The sequence below is a fragment of the Mobula birostris genome, chromosome 17, assembly GCF_030028105.1.
Source record: "Mobula birostris isolate sMobBir1 chromosome 17, sMobBir1.hap1, whole genome shotgun sequence".
Classification (NCBI taxonomy): domain Eukaryota; kingdom Metazoa; phylum Chordata; class Chondrichthyes; order Myliobatiformes; family Myliobatidae; genus Mobula; species Mobula birostris.
In genome coordinates this window covers 4,672,945-4,696,727 of record NC_092386.1, presented here as the reverse complement: position 1 = coordinate 4,696,727, position 23,783 = coordinate 4,672,945, and positions in this window count along the sequence as shown.

Genomic DNA, 23,783 nt, shown 5'->3' with positions numbered 1-23,783 from the left:
AGGACTCAATGAGAACCTCCCGCATTCTTCTAAATTCCAATTACAGACCCAAAGCTGCCAAACGCTCCTCATATGTTAACCCCTTGATTCACAGAATCATCCTCATGAACCTCCTCTGAACCCTCACCAATGTCAAGACATTATTTCTGAGACATGGGGCCAAAACTGTTGACCATACTCCGTGCAGCCTGACAAGTGTCTTATAAAGACTCAGCATCATCTCCTTGTTGTTATATTCAATTCCCCCAAAATAAATGCCAACATTGCATTTGCCTTCTTTACCACAGACTCAATCTGAAAATTAACCTTCTGGGAGTCTTGCATGGGTCCTCCTGCATCTCTCTTTTTTTGAACCTTCTCCCCATTTAGATTACTATCTGCACAATTGTTCCTTTTACCAAAATGGATTATCATACATTTCCCAACACTGTATTCCATCTGGCACTTTTTTGCCCATTGTTCCAATTTGTCAAAGTCCTGCTGCAATCTTATTACTTCCTCAGCAATACCTACCCCACCATGTATTTTCGTACCATCCGCAAACTTACCACAAGACCATCAATTCTATTACCCAAATCATTGACAAACAATGTGAGAAGTAGCGGTTCCAATACTGACCCCTGAGTAATTCCACTAGTCACCAGCATCCAACCAGAAAAGGCACCTTTTATTCCCACTTGCTGCCTCCTGCCTGTCAGCCATTCCTCTACCCATGCCAGTATCTTTTCTGTAATGCCGTAGGATTTTATCTTATTAAGCAGGCTCATGTGTGGCACCTTATCAAATACCTTCTGAAAATCCAAGTAAATGACATCCACTGCCTCTCCTTCGTCCACTCTGCTTGTTATTTCCTTAAGGAACTCTAACAAATTTGTCAGGCAAGATTTCCCTTGACAGAAACCATGCTGACTTTGACTTATTTTATCATTAGTCTCCATGTATCCCAAAACCTCAACATTTTCCCAACCACTGAGGTTAGGCTAACTGGTCTAGAATTTCCTTTCTTTTGCCTTCTTCCATTCTTAAAGAGAAGAATGACATCTGCTATCCTCCAGTCCTCTGGTACCATGCCAGAATCAAGTGATTCTTGAAAGATCATGACTGATGCATCCTTAATCTCTTCACCAATCTCTCTCAGGACTCTGGGATGTAGTCTAACTGGTCTAGTGTCTTATCCACCTTAAGACCTTTGAGTTTGCCAAGCACTTTTTCCTTTGTAATAGCATTGGCATTCCCGCCTGCTCCTTGACACTCATGGACCTCTGGCACAGTGAAAAGTTATGTAAAGTACACATTAAGTTCATCTGCCATTTCTTTGTCCCTCATTACTACCTCATGAGAATAATTTTCCAGAAGTCCAATATCAACTCTCACATCCCTCTTACTCTTTATATAAGTGAAAAAAAGACTTTTAGTATCCTGCTTTATGTTATTGGGCAGTTTGCTGTCATATTTCATCTTTTCCCTTCTTATGGCTTTTTAGCTGCCTTTTGTGGGGTTTTAAAATCTTCCCAAATATCCAACTTCCCATTCACTTTTGCTGCCTTATATGCCCTTTCCTTATCTTCTAAGCCATCTGTAACTTGCCTTGTCAGCCACGATTGCTTACCCTTGCCATTTGAGAACTTCTTCTTCTGAGGGACATATCTATCCTGCACCTTGTGAACTATTCCCAGAAACTTCAGCCATCTCTGTTCTGCCATCATCCCCACCAGTGTCCTCCTCCAATCCACCTGGGCAAGCTCCTCTCTCATGCCTCTGTAATTCCCTTTATTCCATTGTGATACTGATACATGTGACTTAAGTTTCTCCCTCTCAGTATGAATTCAATCATATTATGATCACTGACTCCTAAGAGTTCCTCTACATTAGAAGAAGAAGAATAAGATTTAGGTTTTCACACAACACCCATTCTAAGATAGGCTTTCCCTGAGTAGGCTCAAGCACAAGCTGTTATAAAAGCCATCTCGCAGGCATTCAACAAATTCACTCTCTTGCGATCCGACACCAACCTGACCTTCCCAATCCGCTTGCATATTGAAGTTCCCCATTACAATTGTGTCATTACCCTAATTACATGCCTTTTCCAACTCCTTTTGCAATCTCAACCCCACATCTTGGCTACTATTTGGAGGCCTATAAATGATTGCCATAATGGTTTTTTAACCCTTGCAGTTTCTTAACTCTGCCCACAAAGATTCAACATTCCCTGACCCTGTATCACCTCTTTCTAAAGATGTAATTCCATTTCTTACCAACAGAGCTACGCCAACGACTGTGCCTTCCTGCCTGTCCTTTCAAAACAAAGTATATCCTTTGATGTTAAACTCCCAACTATGGCCTTCTTTCAGCCATGACTCAGTGATACCCACAATGTTATACTGACCAATCTCCAAGTGCGCCACAAGTTTGTCCACCTTATTCCGAATGCTATGCGCTTTTCAATACAGCACCTTCAGTCCTGCATTCTTCTCCCTTTTTGAACTTTGCCACTGTGGTACAATTTAACTCTGTGCTCTGTCTGTACTTGTACCCAATCATTGGCTTGTCCTTCTTTACATTCCTGTTACATCCATTACCCACTTGTAAACTTGCAGGCTCATCCTCAGCTCTATCATATTGGTTTCCATCCCCCTGCCATATTAGCTTCAATCACTCCCAACAGCTCTAGTAAACCTACCTGTTAGAATATTGGTCTCCCTCAGGTTCAAGTGCAACCCAACACCTTTGGCACAGGTCACACATGTCGCAGAGGAGGTGACTATTATCCAGAAATCTGAATCCCTGCCCCCTGCTCCAATTCTTCAGCCAGGCATTATCTGCCACCTCATTCTACTCTATAAAACTGTAAGATGTTTCCCATTCCCCTTTGACTTGCTTGCTTGTTTGTTTGTTTGTTTAATTATTTATTTTTCATACATTTAAAAATTTTTCTCAGCTCAAGCTGGTAAAACCTGAGGTACGGGCAGAGCCAAGAACACTCAGTTTTTCAATTGCTAGGACCTTTCAGACTATTCTAGTGATGTTTAGTATAAATAAATATTACTGTATAGGCCTAATTGTTTAATGCTATTCTGCAGTGACTTTGGGATGGTATTATTATTATTATTATTATTATTTATTTCTTTTTGTCTCTTACACACTGGTTGTCCGCCCTGTTGGTGCAGTCCTTCGTTGATTCCATTATGGTTATTGGATTTATTGAGTCATTCCTGGCTCCATCTGTCTAAGCAGACAATGGACGCACCCGGTCCGAGGTTCAGACCTGGGCGATAAACATGGAGATCCTGGGCTGCCCAGACATCAAGATCCCCCTCTCGGCCTCGTGGATGTGGTCCAAAGGAATGCGAAGCAGTACATTTGGCATCAACTTGGCTGCAGAAGCTGCCGGGAGGTGACGTGATACATCATCCAACAGTCTTAGGGCCTCCACTCCGGATTTGTGTCGGGTTTACTTCTTAGCCTTCTCTTCTCCCGAAGATACCCACAAGGCAGTAGGATCCGTAACCCTGGATAGGGGCCCATACCGGGTACTGTCACCCGGATCCAGCTGAGCCCGGGACTCGTGTAAGGCAGGGTCGTCACGCCCTGTGCTAGTGACATATGGAGCCACTACACACCACCTTTGGCTGAGTATGCCCACAAGAAAATCACTCTCGGGGCGGTATATTGTGACATATGTACTTTAATAATAATACAGTTTCTTTGAATTTTGAACTTTGATCTTCCAAGTGGGTAGGTTTAAGACCATATTATTCCCAGAATATGCCAGAATGGGCAACCAGCCATGGACAGCAAAGGATCTTAGCCCAGGTTAGGATGACAACCCATTCCTTCCTGATTGCATTGGAGACAGAAAGATGGGAAATACCACCAAAAATTCCGATGGAGGCCAAGTAACTTGGAAACAATATCACGTTGTTCCCTTAGAAATGTTAATTTCCTATTGCACAATCTGGGAATAAATTGCATTGCAAAATTTGATTTGCTCGAAAATGTTCTGACCTTTATTAGGAAATCCTAAACATTATGATTTACACTAATAAACCTCTGAAATTTCAAGAAAAATTTTCAATACACAGAGTGATCATTATCAGAAATAAAAAAGATCTGGTTCATAATTGAAATTAAACACATTGAATTATGCAGATTTTTTCTGTTCCTCAGGGCTTTCCAACCTGGGTTCCAAGGACCCTAGCTTAATGGTATTGGTCCATGGCATAGGAAAGGTTGGAAACCCCTGCTCTACTCCAATTTCTGCTGTTTCACTTTTACAAACGTTTCTAACATTTTTGAATTTTAATTGAAATTTGCAACATCAGTCTTTTTGTCAATCAGGAATTCTGGATCTCAGCCCGAAACATCAATTGTTTATTCCTCCCCATTGATGCTACCTGACCTGCTGAGTTCCTCCACCATTTTATGTGTGAGTTGCTCTGGATTTCTAACATCTGCAGAATCTCTTGTGTCTAGAACTTGTTCTTAATTAGATTATCCTGGTTAAATGTAAATGTACCCACAGAACCAGCTCACAAATCAGCGGGGAAACTGCAATATAAATTGTAGACACGATAAGGAACAATAAATACACAGCAATTAGGTTAAAATGTGCAAAAGAAAAGGTATCTGACTGCAACTCTCTACAAAGGATTGCAAAGACTGCTGAGAGAATCATTGGGAGAGGCCTCTCACTTGTACCCATCAGACATATTTACAGTATCAGGAGTGCTGCATATGTAGGGCCGTTAACATTGTCAGTGATCCCTCCCACCAATCCAACAATCTCTTTGACCCCCCCTACGATCAGGCAGGAGGTGCTGTAACTTTCTCCCCAGGCTGTAAGACTACTGAACTCCCTGCCACCAGCCAGGTTTCATCATGTATGAAGCGCCAGTGATACTGTTTGCTTTTAACTTGTGTCACTTAGTGTGGGCATATGGCCAAGTGGTTAAGGCACTGGACTAGCTACCTGAAGGTCGTGAGTTCGAGCCCCAGCTGAGGCAACGTGTTGTGTCCTTAAGCAAGGCACTTAATCACACATTGCTCTGCGACGACACTGGTGCCAAGCTGTATGGGTCCTAATGCCCTTCCCTCAGACAATATCAGTGTCGTGGAGAGGGGACACTTGCAGCATGGGCAACTGCCTGTCTTCCATACAACCTTGCCCAGGCCTGCGCCCTGGAGAGTGAAGACTTTCCAGGCACAGACCTAACGGATGCCTTTATTTTTTTTATTTTTTTTAATATGCACCTTATTATTTGTTAATTTATTTGTAATATTATTTTTTGTGTTATGTATGTGAGAGTTACATGTACTGCACTGTGCACCTTGGTCTGGAGGAACATTGTTTTAGTTTGGAGGTATACATGTGTACAGTTGAATGACAATAAACTGAACTTGAACTTGAAGTTGAATTTCAGGAGTCTTTGCTTACAAGTCTTTACTTCTCCTGATTTTGCTGTGTGTATTGAAAATTCCCTGTTCTCCTTTCTGCGTATTCTGTTATTAATGTGTATCATTCCCTGCTGTTCCTTTGGACTCACCAGCTGCGTGAAGAGGCGGAACCTGCTGCGTGGGCAACAACTTGCTCTCCATATCGTACTGCCCTGGCTTGCGGATCACATAGAGAGCTACGACTCCATATCCACATTCAGCCCCGGCCAACAGAGTTCCTTAATCTGTTATTTGACCAATTTTTACCATGGTGCAGTATTTCATTGATTGGGTTTTGGTAATTATTCTATGGATTTATTGAGTATGCCCACGAGAAAATGAATCTCAGGGTTGTATATGGTGATATATATGATCCTTGAAAATAAGTTTACTTTGAACTTCGATTAAAGGCAATAATTGAACTCCAGTGTCTTTAGGAACTATGGTAATATTAGTAAACCAGGTAGATTAAAAAGTAATTGAATTCAACCAATAAATCCAACACATTTTCTTGTTTAATTAAGTCATATTAAATAGTCTCCCTTTTTTCGTATTTTTCAAAGAATCTGTAAATCTGTTTTGTAGTTGTGCACATATTGTTGAGTATCTGAACTAATTTACAGTAATGTAACATTATTAAAGCTGGGGCCATTCCGGAGTTCAGAGTTCAGCTCTGGTGCCTCTCTGTATGTCGTCCCCATGGAATGTGTGGGTTTTCCCTGGGTGCTATAGTTTCCCTGCACGGTCCACAGACCTACCCAGTAGGTTAACTGGTCAGTGTAAATTATCCCATTATTAGTTTAGGGTTAAATTGGGTTTGTGGGTGCTTGTTGGGGTGGTGCAGCTCTAAGAGCCAGAAAAGCATTCTCCAGGCTGTATCACTAAAATAAGATCAAATAAGTTCTAATTGAAGTGTTCAAAGTTCAAATTAAATCTATTATCAAAGTGTCAAATGTAATCATACACAACCTCGAGATCCTTTTTTTTGTGTAGCTGTCATCACCATGGACGGTCCCAAGCCCAGCTGTGAAAGGAGGCGGATTAGGCATAGGGCAGGCATCCCAGTGTTACAGAACCTCAAAAAACTTCATCCATGGGAGAGGTAGGATATTCGAAGATGGGCTACACCTAGGGACAATTTGAAAGACTGGCTGAGGACAGAGGACTCCAGTGAGTTGCTTTTGGTGGCCTATGTCCCAATAGGGATGATGAGCTGAAGAAGAATTTGCTGTAAATAAAAGAAACACAATAGATCTGGTTCCAGGACTTAAACTTCCCACTTTCACTGGGAGAATTAATTGCCTTATGATATTTAATTCCAGCAATAAAACTGGCAAATTTATGTCGTAGACCAACTTTTCACCCTTAGAAACGTAAAAAAGAATGCCAATAACCTTTAATGAGGTTATCCTTTTATTCTTTTTGCCAATCCTGATAAAGGGTCTCGGCCCAAAACATCAACTCTTTATTCCTCTTCATAAGTGCTGCCTGGCCTGTTGAATTCCTCCAACATTTTATATGTTTTGCTCAAGTTTCCAGCATCTGCAGAATCCCTTGTGTTTATTGTTTTCTAATTGTTCAACCATCCTTTAAAATGCTTCAGCCTTTCATCTTGCCTCATCTAACCATTCAGCAACATGCTGAAAGCGCTTACAATGTCTTCTTCCCCTCAGTAATGATCATTCATGTGACGACCCTTGATGCAGTATGAAGGATGGCATCATGCAGGATGGAATATGACTAGATTGTGTACAATCTTGATCAGCAAATTATTGGGGAAAGTCTAGAAGGATACAGAGGACATATACAAGAAAGTAGTTCAGTTCTGAAGAAGGGTCTCAACCCGAAAAGTCAATTGTTTATTCATTTCTGTAGACACTGCCTGACCTGTTGAGTTCTTCCAGAATTTTGTATGTGTTATGCTAGATTTCCAGCATCTTTGTAGAATTGATGTGCTTTTTGAAATAATTTTTTTTGGAAGGGAGATTTAATTGAAGTACAATATCCGGGTTTAACATGTTCAATAGTTCGATATCAGAGAATGTAGATAGTATACAACATGAAATTCTTACTCCTCACAGACATCCACAAAACGGAATAAAAACCACAAAGAATGAATGACAGAAAAAAATGTAAGATTCCCAAAGCCTCCCCCTCCCCCCACTTATTCCAGCATGAGGCATCAGCACTCCCAACCACCCAACGTGCAAACAGCAGCAAAGCTCCATAGAGAGACCATGGTCTACAGTCGATCAAAAACTACTGCTCATCCCAACAGTTTGACAATTCACAGGCTCTACTTCTCTCACCAACAAGGCAGAGAGAGATATCACTCCTTCCACAGCGAGAGGGGAGACAAACTGTTTGCTGTTTCGATGTTGCAGCCTGTGGCTTCGTTTTTATTTCAATTACCCCCAGCTCAAGAATTGGCAGCAAACTCTCACTCACCATCCTGAGAGAGAGCGAGAGAGAGAGAGAGAGAGAGAGAGAGAGAGAGAGATCACCGAGTGCAGAGGCATCCAACAGGTGCATTCGGTGTCTCCATGTTCCAGTTCCCTGTAATGCTTCACGTAGCGACTACGGTGAGAAATTGGGTCCACAGTGCTGCGCCAGGCCGCACCCCAAAGGCAAACATCTCCCAAGCTTCCGGCGAGCTCTGAGAAACAGGAACGTGCCAAAGTGAAGAACCACAGTTCGAGTGCTGCTCTAGATGACAGACATTGCCAGGACCCCAGTCATCTTGAAAAGGAAAAATAGAGACATTAGAAAGAAGAATTTAAACTGTTCCACTGATGAGCTGGGAGAAGTCACCTCCCGGCACCATCTTTAGCAAGAAGAAATTAGAAAAAGAAGGAGGTGAGTTGAATAGAAATCTTTCCATCCAATGAATAATGAGGTTCTAGAGCTCTCTGTAAGCTTATTACTTGAAAGGGTAGACAAATAAATCCTCAATGATATTTCTAAGGTGTTTTGGTGTGGAGACTCAGTAGCGTAGTGGATAGCGGATCGCTTTACAATACCAGCTGTAAGATTGGTGTTCAACTACCACTGCTGTCTGTACTGAGCTCGTCCACTCTCCCTGTGACCACGTGTTTCCTCCGGGTGCTCCGGTTTCCTTCCACAGTCCAAAGACGTATTGTCTAGCTAGCGATAGGAAGAGTCGAGTTGTAGTTGTGCTGTCTGCACCGGAAACATGGCAACACTGCAACTCATGTTCTCAATCAATCAATCAATAAACAAACAAATATTTATTTATCTATTATTTCTCTTTCTTCTTGTATACACACAATTTGTTGTCTTTTGAATCTTGGTTGTTTTGTCTGTCCTGTTGTGTGCAGTCTTTCATTGATTCTATTGTGTTTCTTGTATTTACTGTGAATGCCTGCAAGAAAATGAATCCCAGGGTTGCATATGGGTGACATTTACACACCTTGATAAAACTTCACTTTGAACTTTGAATTTGTCCAGCACAATCATCACTGATTTGTTTCAATCCAAATGCCACATTTCACTGTACGTTTCAATGCACATAGGGCAAATAACATTAATCTTAAAAATCTCATCTTGATATATTGTCAGCTAATGATCAAAATCTGGGTTATGGGATGAAGTTGTAAAGAATCCATCATCTATAGAATCCAAAGTAAATGTTTCACCTTGAACAAGAAGTAAATCAGGACTTAGTTAGGCTTGAAAACATCACACCTAATGCCATGAGTTGAGTACCTTTCCAACTTTATATTTCTATTTTTTGGTAAATTATATGCAGTCGTCTCCCCAAACATTAAGCAAATAAATAAAATGATTAATTGATAACATTTATTGATATTATTTATTTATAAATGCAGCAGTTTACATTACAATTATCTGATGGTTTAATTACAACCCATTAACTAGATCTATTTATTTCATTGCCACAGCTGTTTATGGTTGAGTAACTACTCTCTTTTTTTCATTCTGAGGCTTTCCTTTTACCTTAGCAATTCCAAATTTGTTGCTGGAAGTTTCAACACTGACTGCCACAGTCAATGGATCTCTTTTCATCGTTGTGTACAACTGAACTTGTGCACAAGCATGTGGGTTACAAAATAATACTCACTTGGAAATGTCGCTCTGTTCAGAGCCAACAGTCATGGTCAGACAGGCATAGGCCACAGAAAGGAGATGTTCGTTCCGAGTGTGCGAGAAGAACATAATGTCCACAAGATAGCATATGGAGCAGCCCACGATCTGTCTGTGACAGGTAAATGGTCTGAAAGAAGACTTGACTAAATATTTCAGATGCTGTACTTTGAGTCTGCAGCCTATGAATTGACGGTGATATAGTTTGTCAATTAAAATGTTTGGTGGTGTAGAGCTTCCACACGAGTATTACCTTTAGAGGAGTACAGAGTTTTTGCATGCACTTTATTCGTAACCTTTTGCCCCATAGCTACCTCTCTTTGAATGAAGGGTGAAGAGAGTTTATACATATGATATACTGAATAGAAATCTACATACCATTCCTGCCTACGCTGTGTGCAGAACTCATCATGAAGTTGCAGTCCCATGGCAGGCAGAGCAAAATCATTTAGTCCCAGAATAAATGTTTATGCAACTATTAATTGTTACACTATATCTAACATTTTACATAAATGACCACTAGATTCAAGATTGTTTAGTGTCATTTTCTGTACACAAGTGTAGAGGAGAATGAAATAATTATTACTCCAGATCAGGTAAGGCCATAAGATATAGGAGCAGAAGTAGGCCATTCAGCCCATCGAGTCTGCTCCACCATTCAATCATGGGCTGATCCAATTCCTCCAGTCATCCCCACTCCCCTGCCTTCTCTCCAACCCTTTGATGCCCTGGCTAATCAAGAAACTACCTATCTCTGCCTTCAATGACTTGGCCTCCGCAGTCACTTGTGGCAACAAATTCCACAGAGTTACCACCCTCTAGATGAAGTAATTTCTCTGCGTCTCTGTTCTAAATGGACGTACTTCGACCCTGAAGTCATGCCTCTTGTCCTAGACTCCCCTACCATGGGAAATAACTTTGCCATATCTAATCTGTTCAAAGCTTTTAACATTCAGAATGTTTCTATAAGATTCTCCTTCAATCTCCTGAACTCCAGCGAATACGGCCCAAGAACTGCCAGATATTCCTCATACAGTAACCCTTTCATTCCAGAAATCATTCTTGTGAACCTTCTCTAAACCCTCTCCAATGTCAGTATATCCTTTCTAAAATGTGGTTTCACGAGTGCCTTACAGAGCCTCAAAGTCACATCCCTGCTCTTATATTCTATACGTCTAGAAATAAATGCCAAAATTGCATTCGCCTTCTGCACCACCGACTCAACTTGGAGGTTAACCTTTAGGTTATCCTGCACAAGGACTCCCAAGTCCCTTTGCATCTCTGCATTTTGAATTCTTCCCCCATCTAAACAATAGTCAGCCCGTTTATTTCTTGCACCAAAGTGCAGCCAATGCGCCACCCATGCTGGTAACTTCATGTAATTCTATGGGCTCTTATCTTGCTAAGCAGCCTCATGTGCGGCACCTTGTCAAAGGCCTTCTGAAAATCCAAGTAAACCATGTCTACTGCATCTCCATTATCTACCCTGCTTGTAATTTCCTTAAAGAATTGCAGTAGGTTTGTCAGGCAGGATTTTCCTTTCAGGAATCCATGCCGGCTTTGGCCTATCTTGTCATTTGCCTCCAGGTACTTTGTAATCTCATCCCTAACAATTGATTCCAACAACTTCCCAGTACTTTTTCCGGACCTTCTTAACCTTCCTAAACTGTAACAAAATAGGCATTTCCTTTTTCACGTAACCAGTGGTTTTCTGTAACTTCCTGTTGTTTGCTTCCTCTGAACCTGTTTATGAATGCCAAAATCCTAATCGTTCATTAACCAGAGAAACACACAGAAATTGCTGGAGGAACTTAGCGGGTCAGGCAGCATCTACAGAAAGGAATAAACGGATGACATTTTGGACCGAGACCCTTCATCGTGACAAAGCCCAGCATCCCCCAATTAACCCTAACCTAATCATGGGACAACTTACAACGACTTATTAATCTATCCAGTCTGCCTTTGCACTGTGGGAGGAAACCAGAGCACCTGAGAAAACACAAGCATTCCACAGGGAGGACGTAGAAACTCTTTCCAGAGGACGCTGGAATTGAACTCCTATCTTTGGCACTCTGAGCTGTAATAGTGTTGTACTAACCACTACGCTACAGTGGCGCCATTGGTATAATTCTTTATTTATTCTCATTCATGCAGTTTTCTACCTTCTGATTAAATGTAGTGTATGCCAAATATTTGCTTCAACCATTCTATGCAATTGTGAATTCCACATGCTTATTGCTCTTTGGATAAAACGTTTCAGAATTCCTGATTCGATTTCTGAATGATGATCTTGTTTTTGAAGAGACTTGTAGTTATGCTCTTCCTCACCAATGGAAAGACTCAATTCCATATCAACTCTGTCTATATCCAATCTGTATATGCTTTCTGGACAGAACCTGAACATTAACTTTATAAAAAGTCTAGTGTTTTTCATCAGGTTAAGTTTATTCAGTACCTTTTGTACCTAGTAAGTGAGCACTGAGCGTATGCCCGTGGTCTTCTGCCACACTCTTGACATCTCACCTTTTGAAGTGTCCTCAATACTGATAAGGCTAGTGTCCTTGATGGATCTGGCTGAGTTCACAAATTTCTGCAGCTTTTTCTGATCCTGTGCACAGCTATTACAGCACCAGCAACTGGGGTTCAGTTCTCACTGCTGTTGGTAAAGAGTTTGTATGTTCTCTCTATGGCTGTGGACGGATTTCCTCCAGGTGTTCCTGTTTCCTCCCATATTCCAAAAACGTACAGGTTTGGAGTGAGCTGTGCTTTGGTCTCCCTCCCCCCCACCCCACCCCCATCACATCTCGGACTGTGTTGGTCACTGATGCAAATGATGTACACGTGATGAACAAAGCTAATTTTAAAAAGTTTTTAAACGCATCTAGTGCAGCCATGAAAAATTCTGTGTGTCAGTAGAGTCCAAAGGAATAGTGATTAGGTCCCCCCACTTGACATTAATCCAGTCTTCTTGTTTCTGTTGCTGGTGCTTGTGCAAGACCCCCAGACGATTAATCATCAGAAATACATTGATAACATTAAGGAAGTAACTTTAGAAATGGGATTGTTTCCTTGTTAGACATGAAAACTTTGAGTACTCCAGTTAGTTAAAGACCTTGATGAAGGGGAAAGAAAAAGATCCAGTTGTGTTTCATCACAAGATGTGGCTGCTATAACCACTGCTATTGAAAACATCTTTGACCTTGCAGTGAAGCCAAATTTGTTCCAAATCTTAATGAACCAGGGAACAATATATCAGCAAATACTAATGTAACATAATGTAGACAGTCAGACCAAAATTCAGCCTGTTGTTGACTTACAAATACTTAATATCACAGTGGGTGGCAATAATAGTTATTGGAAATATATGGATGATATAGAATCTGCATGGAAAATGAAATTTCAAACAATATGTCATCACACTATATAAAAACACAGTTATGTTTTCTATTGTTTGCTGTAGAGCTTCTTTTGAAAAATTTATACTAGTACTTGACAAAATGAAATATTAGCTGTACAGTGTTAGAAATGTATTGCTTTGCCGTTAGCCAAAAACAAAAGTCAGTACTCACAAAAATTTATAGCGTTCTCAGTAGTGTTGGAAACATCTGGGCTTTTTCAACAAGATGCAGAAATACTTCTTTTAGGACAGTTAATCAATACAGTTTCAGTGTAAATATCTTGGAACATGTTATTTAAGAACCACACATCTCTTTAAGTGCAGTTACTGGTACTGTATTACAGTGCTACGTGACGAGAGTGCAGGAAACCCCAGTTGGAGACAGCATTGCTTGGTAGAGCTGATGGGCTGGATTGAGAATGACTCTTGTGTCTGATCCATAACAGTCATTGTCTGTTACATACATTTCAAGATTCATTCGTGCTATGAAGGTAATCGAGGCAGCAGGCAGTTACCCCTGCAGCTGAATGGATTTATGATACCACTGTCAAGAAAATGAGGGAAAATGACACAGTAGCCAGCTTTAACTGCAAATAATGTGATAGGCTGTACAGTGTTACTGCTGGAGCGGTTGTCATTGTAGGTAATAGGCTATAAAGAAGGCTGATAGCAATACCTGTCATTTCTTAATGGCTGACTTCACTGAAGAGCTTTTGTGGCCTTTAACATGGAGATAATAGAAGATACAACAAATTTTACAGCTTTTACATTGCCTTCATAATTTATCTTGAGAGTAATACCACAACAAGGACAAAAGTTGTCAGGCTGAGGAAGTACAGCACAGTCTGGGATGGGATTGCAAAGTTGTCTGCTGCTGTCAAGAATGGAATTTGAGCCTTTTAACATTTTTAAGCACAACCTTTTCAAAAGGGTACATCTTGCACTCTAACAGGCTTGAGGGTTTCTGCTCTCTGTTAAGTCATTTTGTGCCATTGTTACTTCAAGATTTTAAACGTCAAGGATGTGCTTATATCTCTTTAAGGAGGCTTGCTACAGCGCAGGAGCTCACAATTCAGTCATTTGTAGGGCTCTCACAACACACACGAATGTTGGAGGAATAGAGGTGTACAGGATGATAAGAGACATTGATCAACTGGACAGTCAGAGACGTTTATCCCAGGGCAGAAGCTTCTATTACAAAGGGGCATAATTTTAAGGTGATTGGAGGGATGTCAGAGGTTCACTGACCACTCTTATCAGATTCCTTCCTCTTCAGCCTTTTATATCTTCCACCTGTCACCGCCCAGCATCTTGCTTCATCCCTCATCCCCCTCCCACCCACCTTCCCCCTCACCTGGCTTCATCTATGACCTTCTAGCTTGTACTCCTGCCCCTCCCAGCACCTTCTTATTCTGGTCTCTTCCCCCTTCCTCTCCAGTCCTGATGAAGGGCCTTTGCCCAAAATGTCGATGTTTATTTATTTCCCTGGATGCTGCCTGGCCTGCTGAGTTCCACCAGCGTTTTGTGTTGCCCTGTCTTTCCAGCATCTGCAGAGTCTCTTGTGATTATGACAAACATATTATAATTTTTTTTATCTTATTTAATTTAACTTTAATATATACTTACTGTAATTTGCAGTTTTTATTGTAATGTGCTGCTGCCACAAAACAACAAATTTCATAACAAATGCCAATGATATCAAACCTGGTCCTGATTCAAACATTGTATCACAGAAGTCATGTGTAATATCACAGATCTACAAAGGAAATAAACCAACTTCTAACGGGTTTCTCTATAAAGTTGAAAAGTCTCTGTTAGTCAAGGGACACTGTCTATCCTCAAACAAGGGAAAATCTGCAGATACTGGATTCCGAGTAACAAACACAAAATGCTGGAGGAACTCAGCAGGCCTGTCAGCATCTATGGGAAAGAGTATGGAAGGGTCTCAGCCTGAAACGTTGACTGCACTCTTTTCCATAGATGCTGATTGGCATGCTGAGTTCCTCCAGCATTTCGTGTGTGTTTGCAACAGCGTTGCTGCCAAACTGAACCAAATTAGGGATCTGAGCAGGTCAAAGAGATTGAAATACACTATTTGAGGTGTTGGAGTTGTGAGAAGTGGGAATACAGAAGGGGTGGATCTTATGGATTTCAGTCTGTTGCATTTGTGCTGGACAGTGTGGTGCCCAAGATGGCAGCCGTGGTGTTTTAGTGTTTCTTCCTGTGTTTGTTGTTTTGCTCAAATTTAGTGTGTGGAAATCTATGGATTGCATATTCTTGGGGTATGCTCCTGGACACGTTTTATTCCTTGCCTGCCTTTGTTGCAAACCCTGCTAAACCTTTTGAATCCATGTATCTGTCTAAATGTCTTTTATAATTATGAAGTGGTTAGTGTAACACTATTGCAGGCAGTGTCAGCAATCACAGATCAGGGTTCAGTTCCCACCTCTGTCAGAAAGGAGTTTGTATGTTCCTCCATGACAGAACGGATTTCCCCTGACTGCTCTACTTTCCTCGTACATTCCAGAGCTGTACAGCTCAGGATGAGTAAATTGTGGGCATGCTCTGTTGCCACCAGGTACATGACAACACCAACGTGCAGTCTTCAGACTGTGTTGAATGTTGATGTGAACAACGCATTTCGCTGCCTGCTTTGATGTGACAAAAAAAAGCTCATCTTTCTGTCATTGTACCTGCCTCTGCCACTTTCTCAGGTACCCTGCTCCACATCCTCACCACACTCACTGTGTGGGGAAAAAACTTATCCTTCAGGGCCCTTTTAAATCATTCCCTTCTCACCTTGAACCTCCACCCTTCAGTTATAGGCTCTCCTACCCTGGGGAATACATGGTGACCATCCACTTTACCTGTGCCCTTCATGAGTTGGCAAAATCAATCCTCAGCCTCCTATTTTAATACATTCATGCATTCATATATTATTTTAAATTATTATTTAGAGATACAACGTGGTACCAGGCTCTTCCAGCCCAACAAGGCCTTGCTGCTGGGTTACACCCATGTGACCAATTAACCTATTAACTCATACCTCTTTGGATTGTGGGAAGAAACTGAAGAACTGGAAAGAAACTCTTGTGGTCACAGAGCGAACGTACAAACTCCTTACAGACAGTGGCATTGCACTAACCACAACTCTATCAAGTATGCATTATGCTTTGTACAGTACAAATGAGGCATGTTGTGGTATGTGCAGTACCGTGCAAAGGTCTTAGGCACATATATAGCAAGGGTGCCCAACACCTTTGCACAAAATTGCCGTAGTCCTATGTATTGCACTGTATTGCTGCCGAAAACAGAAACAAATTTCATGACGCGTATGTGAGTGATGATAAACCTGATTCTGATATGGGTCTCTATTGTGGACTGAGAGTGGGAAAGGAATCATGATTGGGAAAAGGGGAAGTGAGAGGGGAGAGAGCAGGAAGTATCAGAGAGACATTCTGTAATGATCAAGAAACCGATTGTTTGGAACTAAATCACCATGCCTGGTGTCTCAGGGCTGGGTGTGCCTGCACCCGCACCACCCCTACCCCTTGCCCCTGGAACCCCTTCTCTGCCACCTATCCTACTCCCCTCCTGTGATGCTGTACCCTCACCATTCCCAACGTCCTTTGCTTCTGCCAGATTTACAAACTCACTTTCCACTCCACATAGTCAAACACAGTTCTGTATATATTTGCTATATATATGTGCCCAAGGCTCTTGCACAGTATTGTACATCATAAGAAAAAACATATTAAATTGGGGCATTCATTAACAAGTATTTTTACATCATTGGTGTTCATTACATTGGATTGGTTCAATGATAATTTCTATGCAAGAAGTATTGTAGGAAAGACAGATAATAGTGCTAAAGATACGATAGCTAGTTTACAAACAGAGGCAATGTGTAGTGAGGAGATACTTTGCTGCGAATAGGAGGAGCAGCAATGTAAAAGGCGAACAAAATTGAAAAGGGTGAATGCAGGACTGGAGGAGTTGAATTTGAATGGATGCAGTACATGGAATAAGGTAGATGAACTTGCAGCACAGTTGCACATTGGCAGGTATGATGATGTAGGCATCACTGAATCATGGCAGAAAGATTATAGTTGGGAGCTCAATGTCCAAAGATACATATTGTATTGAAAGGACAGGCAGGAAGGCAGTGGGGCGGTGTTGCTCTGTTGGGAAAAAATGAAATCGAACCTTTAGAAAGACGTGGCATAGGGTTGCAAGATGTTGAATCATTGTGGTAGAGCTAAAGAATTGCAAGGGTAAAAATGCTCTGATTGGAGTTCTATACAGACCCCCAAACAGTAGTAAGAATGTGGCCTAAAATTACAACAGGAGATAGAAAATGCATGCCAAAAGGGCAATGTTACAATAATCATGGAAGATTTCAATTTGGAGGTAGATTGGGATAATCAGGTTGGTGCTGGATTCCAGGAGAGAGAATTTCTGGAGTACCTACGAGATGGCTTTTTAGAGCAACTTGTACTTGAGCCCACTAGAGTATCAGCTATTCAGGATTGGGTGTTGTGCAATTAAGCAGAATTAATTGGAGAGCTTAAGGTAAAAGAACCCTTGGAGAAAGTGATCATAATATGACAAATTCATCCTGAAATTTGAGAAAGAGAAGCTAAAGTCAGATGTATCAGTATTACAGTGGAGTAAAGGGAATTACAGAGGCATGAGAGGGGAACTGGCCAGAATTGATTGGAAAAGAACACTGGCAGGGATGACGGCAGAGCAGCAATGGTTGGAATTTCTGGAAGCAATTCGGAAGGACATATAACTCCCAAAGCGGAAAAAGTATTCTAAAGAAAAGATGACACAACCATGGTTAACAAGAGAAGTCAAAGCAAACAAAAAAGGCAAAGAGAAGAGATATAATAACAAAAATTAGTGGGAAATTAGAGGATTGGGAAGCTTTTGAAAACCAATGGAAGGGAATTAAAAAAGTCATAAAGATGGAGTACAAAAGGAAGCTAGCCAATAATATTAAAGAGGACACCAAAAGTTTCTTCAGTTATGTAAAGTGTAAAAGAGAGGCAAGAGTGGATATCAGACCACTGGAAAATGATGCTGGAGAGGCTGTAATGGAGGACAGTGAAATAGCAAATGAACTGAATAAGTATTTTGCATCATTCTTCACTGTGGAAGACACTAACAATATGGTGGAAGTTCCAGGTGTCAGGGGTCATGAAGAGTGTGAAGTTCCCTTAACTAGAGAGAAGGATCTTGAGAGACTGAAAGGTTTGAAGGTAGATAAGCCATATGAATCAGTTGGTATACATCCCAGAGTTCTGAAAAAGGTGGTTGAAGAGATCATGGAGACATTAATAATGATCTTTCAAGAATATCTAGATTCTGGAATGGTTCTGGAAGACTGGAAAATTGCAAATGTCACTCCACTCTCCAAAAAGGGAGAGAGGCAGAAGAAAGGAAACTGAGGGCCAGTCAATCTGACCTCAGTAGTTAAAAACATAGAAAACCTACAGCACAATACTGGCCCTTCGACCCACAGTGCTGTGCCGAACATGTCCTTACTTTAGAACTACCTAGGGTTACCTATAGTCCTTTATTTTTCTAAGCTCCATGGGAAGATTTTGGACTCAATTATTAAGGATGAGGTCTCAGGGTACTTGGAAGCATATGATAAAATACGGCATACTCAGCATGGTTTCCTCATGGGAAATTTGCCTGACAAATCTGTTGCAATTCTTTGAAGATATAACTAGCAGGATAGACAAAGGAGAATCAGCTGATGTTGTGTACTTGGATTTTCAGAAGGCAAAACATGAGGCTGCATAACAAGCCACACGCCCATGATATTACAGGAATGATTCTAGCATGGATAAGGCAGTGGCTGATTGGCAGGAGGCACAGAATGTGAATAAAGGCAGCCTTTTCTGACTGGCTGCCAGTGATTAGTGATGTTCCACAGGAGTCTGTGTTGGGACTGATTCCTTTTATGTTTTATGTCAATAATTTGGATGATAGAACTGATAGCTTTGTTGCAAGGTTTGCTGACAATATGAAGATAGATGGTGGGCAGATAGTTTTGAGGAAGTAGAGAGGCTAGAAGAACTTAGGCAGATCAGGAATATAGGCAAAAGAATGGCAGATGGAATACAGTGCAGGGGAGTGCATAGGCATGCACTTAGAAGAAATGAAAGAGTTAACTATTTTCTGAATGGAGAGGAAGTACAAAAAAAACAAGATGTAAAGGGACTTGGGAGTCCTTGTGCAGGATTTCCTAAAGTTTAATTTGTAGGTTCAGTCTATGGTGTGGAAAGCAAATGCAATGTTAGCATTCATTTCAAGAGGACTAGAATATAAAAGCAAGGATGTAATGTTGAGACTTTATAAAACACTGATGAGGCATCTCGGAGTATTCTGAGTAGATTTGGGCACCATATCTTGAAAATGATGCACTGAAACTGGAGAGTGTTCAAAGGTGGTTCAAGAAAATGATTCCAGGATTGAATGGCTTTTCATATGAAGAGTGTTTGATGGCTCTTAATCTATATTCACTAGAATTTAGAAGAATGAGGAGGTGACTTTATTGAAACCTGTTGAATGGTGAAAAGCCTTGATTGAATAGATGTGGAGAGGACATTTCCTTGGTGGGAAAGTCTAAGACCGGAGGACACAGTTTCAGATTTAAAACGGAGATTAGGAGGAATTTCTTTAGCCAGACAGTGATGAATTATTGGAATTCTTTGCCACAGGTAGCTGTGGAAGGCAAGTCTTTTTGTATATTTAAGGCAGAGGTTGATAGCTTATTGATTGGTTAGGGCATGAAAGGATACAGGGAGAAGGCATGAGACTGGAGTTGAAAGGAAAATTGGATCAGCCATGATGAAATGGCAGAGCAGACTTGATGGGCCAAATCGCATAATTCTGTTCCTGTATCTTATAGTGTCACAGTTCTGTATATATGTAAAAGGTCAATGATTCAAAGGTTCATTTATTATCAAGGTATACAACTCTGAAATTCTTCTTCTCCAGATAGCCATGAAACCAAGAAAGAAATGAAAGATAGAATGATCATCTCCCCTCCTCACCACACAAAAAAACAAACAAAAATGGAACAGACACATCAACCCCCAAATCCCCCTCCCCCACACACAAAAAAGGATTTGGTGTAAAACACAGAATTTAAAAAAACTATAACCTACAACCATATCCGAAATGGTAACATTCTCCAAGCACAGTGCAGACTTTTCCCTCTCCAGCAGTACAGCGATGTCACCAGCGGCCAAAAGGCTGCCTTCCCTTTGCTGTAACAGAGTGATCCCCCAGCGATCAAGAGGCAGAATCCCGTCTCCAGCAGCAAAGTGGTCTCACCGGTGATCAAAAGGCAGTCTCCCCTCTCTGGCAGCGGAGCGATATCTCAGCAATAAAAAGGCAGGCAGCTGCGCTCCCCTTCTGCAATTGTCTCAACATTTCAATCTTCCTCATTGCTTTAACTGGTGAACAATGGAAACTTTAATTGACAAAATGGGGTCGAACATCAGCTCGCACCCCATCCCGCAGCCCTCCTGCTATGAGGCTTGTGCATGCTGCCCCTGCCTCCTGGAATCCTTCGAGACCACAGAACACTAAAACACCCAAGTTATCTCCAAACTACAAATCACAGGCTCCAACAATTCCAGAATCACAACCAAGACAAAAGAAAAACAAATGTAAAAGGCATAAAAGAAGTGAAATACATGGTTTCATGATCTACTTGCATGATGTCAACTGAAGAAGTTTTGTACAGATGCACCATCTTGGATATTATATGCCCGGCATGTTTAAGATTGAAGAGAACAATTCTATTTTACTTTCAGGTTTTGTTTTCCACTCATCAGAAGAATAACCTTTGAAGTTCTGATCTTCATTCTTTGCACAACCGACTTTTTTCATGTAATAACTAAACTTCAGAGGGAAGCCTGGGCTATGCCAGTTGTCACGGAACAATAATGGAAACAAATTGATTAATTATCACTCCAAAGCACCTTTATCTATAATCAATTAGCTTTTCCTCTCCCAATAAAGGGATCTCTTTTGTTCTATGGGGTAAGGTTATCACTGCAATGTATCATTAAAGCAATATTGGCAGAGAATTTCAAACATTGTGACAAATATAGGTGAATTCAGAACGGTAATGTGAAACATTTAACAAGGTTAACAGTCTGATCATACTGAAGAAAGGCCATTTGAGCAAAAACATCAATAATGATTGATATGGCACTCTTCATGATAGGATTTTACAGTGTACACAGGCCAATTTATTAGGTACACCTGTACATCTGCTCATTAATACAGATATCTAATCAGTTAATCTTATTGCCGCAGCTCAATGTAGACATGATCTGTTTTGTGATGTGCTTTTCTTCTGTACCCATTCATTTGTTTTGTAGAATGGTACTGACATTTGGCCAAGTAAGTTTAACTTTTTAACATTATTAAACTTAAATTGTTTTCAATTACCAAAATACTTTTTTCTCCACAATCCTATGAGCATCATCATATGGCTTGCTTTCCCTTCTCATCAATTACAATTTTCCTTGGTTAAATGGTATATTTTCCATTTTCAAGTGTTTACTAAACATATTAAGTGAGTTTTAGATCTGGAGTGAAAGAGGATGAAAGGTGACTTGATAGAGATGTAAAAGATGATAAGAAGCAGCCAGAGACATTTCCCAGGGTGGAAATGGATAATACGAGGGGCATAATTTTAAGGTTAATGGAGGAAAGTATAGGGGGAATGTTAGAGGTAGGTTTTTTACACAGAGGATGCTGAGCGTATGGAACGTGCTGCCACTGGTGGTGGTCGAGGCAGATACACTAAGAATATTTCAGACACTCTTAGAAAGGCTGTGTAGGGGGAAAGGTTAGATTAATCTAAGAGTAGATTAAAAAGTCGGCACAACACCTTGGGCCAAAGGGCCTGTACTGTGCTGTAATGTTCTTTGTTTAATTTTTGTGCTTAAGAAGTCTTTACATCTAATTTATTGGCTCTCTAGAGGAAATTCATAACATGTTTTAAATCTTGATCTAGATGTACGGAAAACTAATAAACTTACTCTATTTTTTGGGCTATCCACTTTCTCATCCCTCAAGCTTAACTTGCAGGGTGAGTCAGTCAGTAGTAATGAAGACAAATACAAGGGCAGGGCAGAAGCTGGAGGCAAATTTTCTGAAATTAACGAGCTCAGCATGTGTGCAGGGAACAACACCAATTGAACGTTGGAATGCATTCCAAGAGGACTAGAATCTAAAAAAAGATGTAATAATGAGGTTTTATAAGCCATTGGTCAGACTGCACTTGGAGTATTGTGAGGAGTTTTGGGCCTCTTATCTAAGAAAGTGATGAGCCTGCCTTGGAGAGGATCAAGCTGAGATTCACGAGAATGATCCTGGGAAAATGGGGAAGGGCTGGATTCTCATTGAAACCTATCGAATATTGAAAGGTCTAGATAGAGTGGATGTAGAGGGGATATTTCCTATAGTGGGGGAGTCTAGAACTGGGAGCGCAGCCTCAGAATAGAGAGACATCCATTTAAAACAGTGATGAGGAGGAATTTCTTGAGTCAGAAAGTGGTGAATCTGTGGAATGAATTGCTACAGATGGCTGTGGAGGCCAATTCATTGGGTATATTTAAAGCAGAGATTGATAGGTTCTTGATTAGTCAGGAAGTTAAAGGTTATGGGGCGAAGGCGGGAGAATGGGGTTCAGAGGGACAATAAATCAGCCATGATTGAATGATGGGGCAGACTCAATGGGCTGAATGGCCGAATTCTACTCCAATTTCATATGTCTTGCTATAATGATTACATGCCCGGGAGAAATCTGCAAGACTTACAAACAGCATTTCTGGTGAATCATCTCCACTCTGTTATATGACTATCCTCAGTTCTGGAGGATAAGCAGACTTAAACAATCCTTTTTCTTAACCTTGTGAAATATATGAGATCGCAGCATAACAAAACTTGGTAATTAACTGAAAGCAGTGATATAAAATTAAATGCCAATATTTATCAAACGACAATGCTGTCAAAGGGTTAAGGAAAACAGGTTTTCTCTATATTATAAGGACCAACGTACCTATTGTTAAAATATTCTTGAAGATTTAAATTCAGTCTGGTGCTCTGCTTCAGTGTCCAAGCAGCTAATGATTGAATTCTTGTTATTTACAGCTATTTTAATTTGTTGTGGAATTGTGTTCTAAAAACAAGCTGAATAGAAAATTACTCTTTGGTAAATGTATCAATAGTGTTGTATTTATCAGTACTGTTTTTAAAAAAAGGCTGGGGATGGTGTCTGCTAAGTACTCCCTCACTAAAAATTGTTATGCTCAGGGGGAGACTCCTTAGCTCTAATGACAAGTTCAGGATGGTCATGGTTACTGAACCACACATGTATATCTTACATAATAAATTTATGACAATCAGCCCATAAATTTAAATATTGAACTTTCACATTTCTTTAAAAGTAAAGACAATTATAGTTCATTCATTTTAATCTTCATTACCAAGAGCAATTACTAATTTGCTACTTTTAACATTATCTTACGGTTCCATATGAAATTGATTAATGTTCAACTACTGCTTTACAGAAAGATAAAATAGACAAGTGGGAGGAGAGATTTTCAGGGTCAACTGGTACAGAACGTGTGCAGAATTTTTAATGCAGACTATTTCCAATGTAGAAACTAATTTCTCTGAACATGTGACAAAATGTGACTGCGGTATAATCCTTCTTAGACTGACACAGCGAAGCAAGTTGATCCGATGATGATGACTTTTTTTTTGAAACATTCAGTTATAATTCATTGGC